The sequence below is a fragment of the Psittacula echo genome (genome assembly GCF_963264785.1).
Source record: "Psittacula echo genome assembly, chromosome: 3".
NCBI lineage: Eukaryota > Metazoa > Chordata > Aves > Psittaciformes > Psittacidae > Psittacula > Psittacula echo.
The window spans coordinates 120,160,662-120,168,369 of record NC_137736.1 but is presented as its reverse complement, the minus strand read 5'-3'; positions in this window follow the sequence as shown (position 1 = coordinate 120,168,369).

Below are 7,708 nucleotides of genomic sequence, written 5' to 3'. Positions count from 1 at the left end.
ATTATTCTTGGGTTTTTATTTTCTTAATCACCTCCAGTTTGTGTTTGTCTGACATGGTAGTAGGTAGCCAGAACTAAATACAGTGCTGCAGCTGCAGTCACAGCTGAGAAGCATAAAATCCCAATTATTAGCTCGCAAATGAAAGATGTCATCTGCCCCCAGGGAATGGAAGGGATCATAGGTTAGTGAAACAGGTTCCCTATCTGGGAGAAAACTCATCACTGTTTTCATAGCTGGATACGCTAGATATGGAAAACAAGCCAAGCTCATCTTGACAAGGTGTCAACAAGAGCCACCCAAGAGCAATTCTCTGATGAAGAGTACTTAACTCTGAATTGCCATCTAACTAAAAGCCAAATGTCCTCTCCACATGAGCTACCTCTATGAGACCCAAGAGAAAATAATTCCAGACTGCAGTTCATCCGTAGTAACTGCATCATCTAACATGGCTGGGATGGATTGCCCCCTGGAGATGCCTCCTCCTCCTCTGACTTATAGGCAGACTTCCTTAGGCTACTGGCATAATTTTTCGGTGGTTAAAATTAGCCAAGGTTAATCTTGTTTACTTGTTCCCAAGCTAATATCTGACCTCCCCTGGTTCTACCATGACTCCCCTTCATGTTTCAGACTGGAGGTCCCTACCAGACAGCCTCTGTGCTGGCTGTGATAGCTGAACAGCCCTCCTGTGCACCCTGGACCTCTGTGTTCATTTCATTAGGAGCACTGATTCACAGGTGTTACATGGACTTAGAAATTCTACTGAAAGCAGTCTTATTTGAACAAGAAATTAAGGCAGATCCACTTATGGAAACTGTCCCAATCCCCGCCTGATTTTCCTTTTTCTTTATCTCCCTAAGCTGGGCAGATACACCTGCTTTAGGTGTTTCCACAGAGCCTGCATCCATGGCAGGATGATCTTGCCAAAAACACCACCTTCAACCCTTCCTTTCCCTGATGGAAGTTTTAACTGCATGGCTCTGTCTGTGCTGCCAGCACATAGTCTGAAATATGATGTGGTCCCTCATGATTCACACCATTTACGTCAGGGTGCCTTCATCCCAGCTGCACCATAACCACACATCAAACCAAGTCTGAGCTCAAGGATCTTATTAGAAATTCTACCAGTCGTCACTGTACAACAGGACTAGAAAGGCCTTTCCCAGCATAAGTGGAGGAACATCATTGCAAAGGCTGACAGGCAGATGGTAAAAGCTTTGACCAAACGTCATGCCCAGCTCATCTGTTCTGCAGGTGAGGGCTCCCACTGTGCCAAGATCCTTCTCCTTTGCTTTGTGCATTGGACACGGGCTTCTCTTTGACGAAGCTGAGCATGAGGTGAGTATGATCTCCAACAGGAGCTGAAAAGCACTCTATTAATACTCTCCTTGACTTTCTAAATATACAATAACTTCCTGGTCATATACAGGACTTATAAAATGTTATAGCTCACTATTCTTAGATGACTACGTAGTGGCTTCAAACCCACCAGATGGAGCACTGAAAGCTACTAGCACAAAAACAAAAACAGTAGTGATGAATGTGATCCAGTTTTGCATAACACTGGAGATTCCCTTCTTCAGGAAATTCCTGAAGTTCTCAAGCAGTGCAGTTGCAGTGGGTGCTTTGTTTTTAAGGTGTTATTTTGGGATTACTTCACTGTATTGATATGCTGTTTACCCAAATGGTGAAGATGCAACATCTTACAAGAATCTCAGTCTTGTTGGAGCAAATCCAGATGCCTGGTTTATTTCAACAAGTTTTCACTATCATGAAATGAAAAGGGCACTGTTAGTTTAAATATCACTTGTCAGAAATGTTTTCAGTGATACGAACAGCAGTAATTCTCAAGATCTGTACAGTTAAGAGCATACATAACATATATAGCTGTGAATTTTGAACCAAGCTGAATTCAAAATGTTCTTCCTCATTTTCTTCTTTCTATGCATCTCATAGTTTGATCAAAACTTTCTACATAATATGCTCTGTTTCAAGTGGATATTTAGAGAATCCCATGCTGTGCCTGACATATAGATAATCCCAATAAGTCTTTCGATTAAGACTCTGGGGGGAAGAACTACAAAATTATTCCTAAAAGTACTGTATTTTCAGCCCAATCTTACTTCTTTTATTTCCCATTTAGTAGTAGATTAGTTTTGCAATAATTCTACAAACTTTCTGCAAGGCTGAAGTTGTCTCAGGCAAAGCTTTATTCACACAGTTGTGTCTGCAGGTGGAAAAGTGCAGTGGAAACCCTTCCTCTGTTAGGATGACGTGCAGCTAGAAGCTCAAATATCCCTGTTCACCCAGAAGGAAGATGGACACGCTGAGTGGGATTACCTTCATTGGACTCTAGGTATCAAAAAGTCAGACTTAACCTCTCCTAACAGACAATGGAAGAAAATGAGTGCTTTTAAGGAATGATTGTCCAGCCTATCTTATATCCTGTTTTAAGATGGAAGTTGCCCTCTGAGGTAGCCCTTCAAGGCTTAAGGCAAAAGGAATCTGGAGTGGTCATGCCTAGCTTTTAGTTGTCTTTATTTGGGCAGGGGACTCCTCTCCAAGACTGGAGCCCTCCACCCTGCTCCACCAGGTCACACTCATTGGTAACAAGACTTTTACCAGCACAGGAAGGACGTTGTAGACATTCAGCTGTCAGTTTTCCCACTCAGCAATCTTTCATCAACCAAACAATTCAGAATCTCAGTCCTCACATGCTTCATTTAAGAGCTGACAGTAAAGGTATCTTGTTTCAGGGGATTACGTGCCTCCCCCAACACCCTTATGTCCACAGTCTTGGAAAACCAGAGCAAAAGAGCTTGTTCTCTCTGGGTGGTATCATCTTATGGTGCAACATATATGAGGCAAATGTCTGGCCTCCTTCCCACCATCACAGCGAGTATACAACACCACTGTGTTTATCATCATAACACTGCACTGAGATAGAACATGCTCTCACGCTCATTGCACAGGTTGGGAACCGAGGCAGTAGAGCCTTCCTCAAGTCCTACAGTGAAGTAAGAGGAGAGATGGGGATAAGACTTGCTTCTCCAGAGCCCCAGTATGCATCATCCTTGCCTTCAAAATAGACTATTTTCAAAGGGTGCTCCATCCCTGGCAGTGTTCAAGGCTGGGTTGGACAGGACTTTGGGTGACATGGTCTAGTGTGAGATGGCCCTGCCCATGGCAGGGGGTTGGAACTAGATGATCTTAAGGTCTTTTCCAACCCAAACCATGCTATGATTCTATGATTCTTTTCACCTTTAATTCCTTCCTTCCTAAGTTAGAAAGTGCTTTGGGAAACAGAGCATCTGTGAGAAGGGGTCTCATCCAAGGGAAGGCAGATGAGCCTGCTAGAGAGCTGCCATAGCAGAGAGAAATCCAAAGCCTTTTCTGCTGCATTGCACCAGCAGCAAGCAACAGAAGGACTCATTTGAGCCAACTGAGGGTTGTCAGTCTTCCTTGCAGACTCAGTGGCCTCTGAAATCACTCCATTGTCTGCAGTGGAATCTGGCACAGGCCCATAATGCCAGGTTACTTCACTTCCCTGCAGAATAAAAGATTTCTTCAACCATGAGGAATCATCTCCTGACAGTGCCATTCATTAGGGCTCCCACCTGTAGACTGTTTCATTTTCAGCTTACTCACAAGGTGCTGAAAAGTCAGCATGTGTGTTATCACTTGACAATATAGTACAGCTAATACCTCTTCACTCTTACTATGTAGGTTGTCACTTATTGCTCTTTGCCTCAACAATGGCTCACAGTAACACTCAGGTCTTGGACTTCACTCTCTGTTTAAAGAAGCTTCTGCAGCCCAATATCACCAGAGCTCTTGATTCTTAAGAGTTATACACATAGGAAAAAATATCTATAATTGTTTCTTTCCCCCCTCTTTTGAATTAGAAAGCTAAAACATTAGATTTTGCCTTTAGCTGCTAGAGAGAACTGGACAAGGGTTCATTGTTTCTCTTAGACTAGGCAAACTGTCTTTTCTGAGGTTAATGTATATGGCTGAATGTATATGGCTCAAAAATAATACAAATCTACAAGTTTTTACAGCAACCAAATGTCTTGTAACTAAGTTTCAAACTAAACATTCCTCTGTGCTCCTTTAGATGTGAAAAAGGTTTTGCCCAACAATCTCTTTAAGGTTTCATTCTAGGGAGGAGTTCTGTAGACACCAAGCCTAGTGGCTCCTTTTCATCTATGTGTTGTACATAGGGGCACATAATGTTTTATAATCTGCCCATGGCAGGGGGGTGGAAGTAGATGAACTTCAAGGTCCTTTCCAACCTAAACCATTCTACAATCCCATGATTATCTGTTCCCGTAATCAGAAGTAGAGAGGCAGCAGTCAGTCATAGGGAGACAGAGATCCATAAGAAGTGTGATGGAATGACTTTATGGATATTTACAGCACTTTTTTTGGATGAGGGGCCTTCATCTTTTCCAGCATTTACTTCCGGATGGGAAAGGCTTGTGGTCTGTATTGTATCATGGATAGCCCATAGCATCTAAACCCCCACAGTTAAGTGAGATCAATCCCACCATATGTATCTTAGCAGTGTCTTGTACCTCTGCCCCTCCCCCCCGTCTGCTGTAAACATTTCTATGGGTGTCTAGGATTGTGTCTATTTGAATTTGTGTCTGGAGATCAAACAGTCCTTCTTTAGTCAGTCAGAATCTATTCACAGTCACTGCAAAGAAAAAACTGGGGAAAACAAAGAAAGAAGGAAACAATTATGCTGGCATGTATCTCCACTGAGACTCTTGAAAACAGCAGTGTGGTACAGGAAGGCTGAAACATTTGAGATACAACAGGAGAGGGACATGGAAAGAATTGTTCAGTGAAGGGTTCCAGTCATCTAGAAGTGACTGCTGGGCAATCTGTACTTTTTCATAAGAGTAAAAATGCTTGAGGCCTTGTTTGGTGTGATGACCTGCAAAAGGAAAGCTTGGGAAGCCCTGGAGCTCACACGGAACTTGTGAGAGAAGAGGCTGTATACCCATGGAAAGCAAGAGCCCACCTGAACCATGACCTCAGCCCTGACTTCTGCTATGTATCATAGAATCACAGAATGGTTGGGTTGGAAGGGACCCTAAAGCTCATCCAGTTCCAACCCTCTGCCGCAGGCAGGAACACCTTCCACTAGAGCAGGTTGCTTCAAGCCCTGTCCAACCTGGCCTTGAGCACTGCCAGGGATGGGGCAGCCACAGCTTCTCTGGGCACCCTGTGCCAGTGCCTCACCACCAAACCTCACAACACTTTCACTCCCTACCAAGCCATGAGCAGCTCCTCCATCCATGAAACACAGGGAAGGTGGACAGGGAAAAGCTTCCTTGGCAGTGGGAGACAAGAAGGCAAGAATGAGATAAGGAAGGGGTCTACTAGTATTGTATTGCTGATTCTCCAGGTATCATCCTCACTGTTGCATAATCATTTCTTGGTGGCCAAGAGCAGCTGTACTGGTGTCACCAGACCCAGTTGTATTCAATACCAGATGTATACAATACCAGTTGTATTCGATACCAGCTGTATTTGATACCAGCTGTATACAATACCAGTTGTATTCAACACCAGTTGTATACAAGACCAGTTGTATTCTCCATCTGTGTTTCTGCTGTTTGCCTTCTACCCCTGGGATCTCTCCCTCCCATTGCAATTCTCCTCTAATTATTCATAGTTGAGATAGACTTGTCTGGGTAGTTATGATTTTTATAGAACTTGCTTTTCCCTACCATTTATTAAAAATTACCTTTCCACAGACCCAAATGGAGTATTTCTAAGCCCAAATAAATGCAAATTAGAGAAATCACATCTAAAAATGCAAGAACCTGCAGCATCTCAAGCTACTCACGTAGGGTCCATGAGGCAGAGCTTTGCTGTGCTTCAAGCTCTCCTGATCCTTCCTAAAGGTAGAATTGGGGTGAAGACGTCAGTAAAAGGCAGGGAATAAGCTGATTCCTGTGCAATTCCTATTTCCTTTCTGGGGTAATGGTGATCAGCTGGGAATTCTGGCAAAACCTTCTGCGGGCTATTCTTGTGGAGTTAAAACACATTGCAGGAGTTTTTGCCTTCTTGGCTCCCCTCGCCTCTTTTCTTGCCAGCTATCATTATAAGGATTCAAGAAGGATGAGTAATTAAAACCCGTGCAAAGAATGTGTCTGACAATTAAGTTCAAATATGAGGCAACAGAGGTGATAGACCACAAAGATCCTTATGCCCTGTAATGGCGGGAGGGACCCCAGGGGTTCACCCTCTGAGGTGGCCGGGCCACCACTGTGGTGAGGGGATGGCGATCCCTGAGCTGCCCACAGTGCCGGGACCCAGCGAATAAAACCGAAGATGAGTTAAAAAAGTATGGTTTACCTCAGGAAATCAATGAAGACGGCATGAAAAGAGGAAAACAAGGGGGTGCTGCCCTGAAGGGCGCACTGGGGCAGCGGCCTGCACCGAGGGACTTCCTCGGCCTCAGCCCCTGCGCGGCCCCCAAGGGCGGGCTGTGGGGCGGGAGGGGAGCGGAGGGGAGGGAAGGGGAGGGAAGGGGAGCGGGGAGGAACGGGGCTCAGCAGCAGCGGTGGCGGCGGGAGCCACCTGCGGTAGCCGCCGCTCCGCCCCACACCGCTCCGCCCCGCCCGGAGCGCGCCTCTGAGGGAAGGCGCCCGGCGGGAGGGATGGGACCGGCCCCGCCACCTGCCTGAGCGGCTCCGGGACGCGCCGCCGCCGCGGGGAGCTGGTAGGTAGCGGGTTCCAGAGGCTGCGGGTTACCCAGGGGGGACACAGGGGAGCCCGGCGCGGCACAGCCCGGCTGCGGGAGCCGCTGTCCTTGTGCGGGACGAGAGCTGCGCTTTTAACCCGCTCCCATCACCGGGAGCGCAATGGGCGGACAATGGGGATGGAGAGAGCTGCCGTTCCCCGCCCGTCCCGCTAAGGGTGCTGGCCGGGGCGGCGAGCCCCGCTGCTCTCTGCTGGCGGTGACCAACTTCGAAGAGGTTAATAAAACAGCCGATAAAAGATTCGCCTTTGCTGCGTTTCGCACTCCGGAGGCGTCAGAAGGAGCTTCTGGGTTAAGCCGCTGCGGTCCTGTACTTCGGTACATCTCCGTGACCGAAAACATCGGTATTTTGGGGGTTTTACTTAAGAAATACATGGTGATGTGTTGAGCGAAGCGGCTGCTGGAGCCTGCGGGGGTTGTTCGGCTTCTGCCTCTTCGCTCGGGCGGTCGGTAGCGCTGGGGATGCGTGTTCTTGTTCACAGCTTGTATTCCAGCTGACCGTCACCGTTTGCTCTTGTACCGTGAAACCGAAGCTGCTTTACGAGAGGGAAAGAAGAAAGAAAGGAGGCAGTAAGATTACTCCGTAGGAATCAGGCTAAGTGGTAAACACATACCACAGTCCCTTTCCTCTGTGTGTGCGTGTCACTGACTCACGTGTCAGGATACCCGTTGTGTGTGTTAACAGACACCCTTGGCCTGTCAGGACCCAAGCTGGTTTCAGGTTTTCCGAACATCTCTTCTTACAGCGGGTAAGGCAGGGTAACTCACACCACCGCCAGCATCGCAGGCTAATAGAGACGTTGGATTTTGATGGCTGCAAGGCTTCTGTACTTCGTAAAAGCAGAACTCAATTATTGTTGCTGTGTTTTGACAAGTCCTCAGTGACTAAGAGGAGCAGCGGAGGTATTTTGGCACGGCAGTGACAGTGCTTTA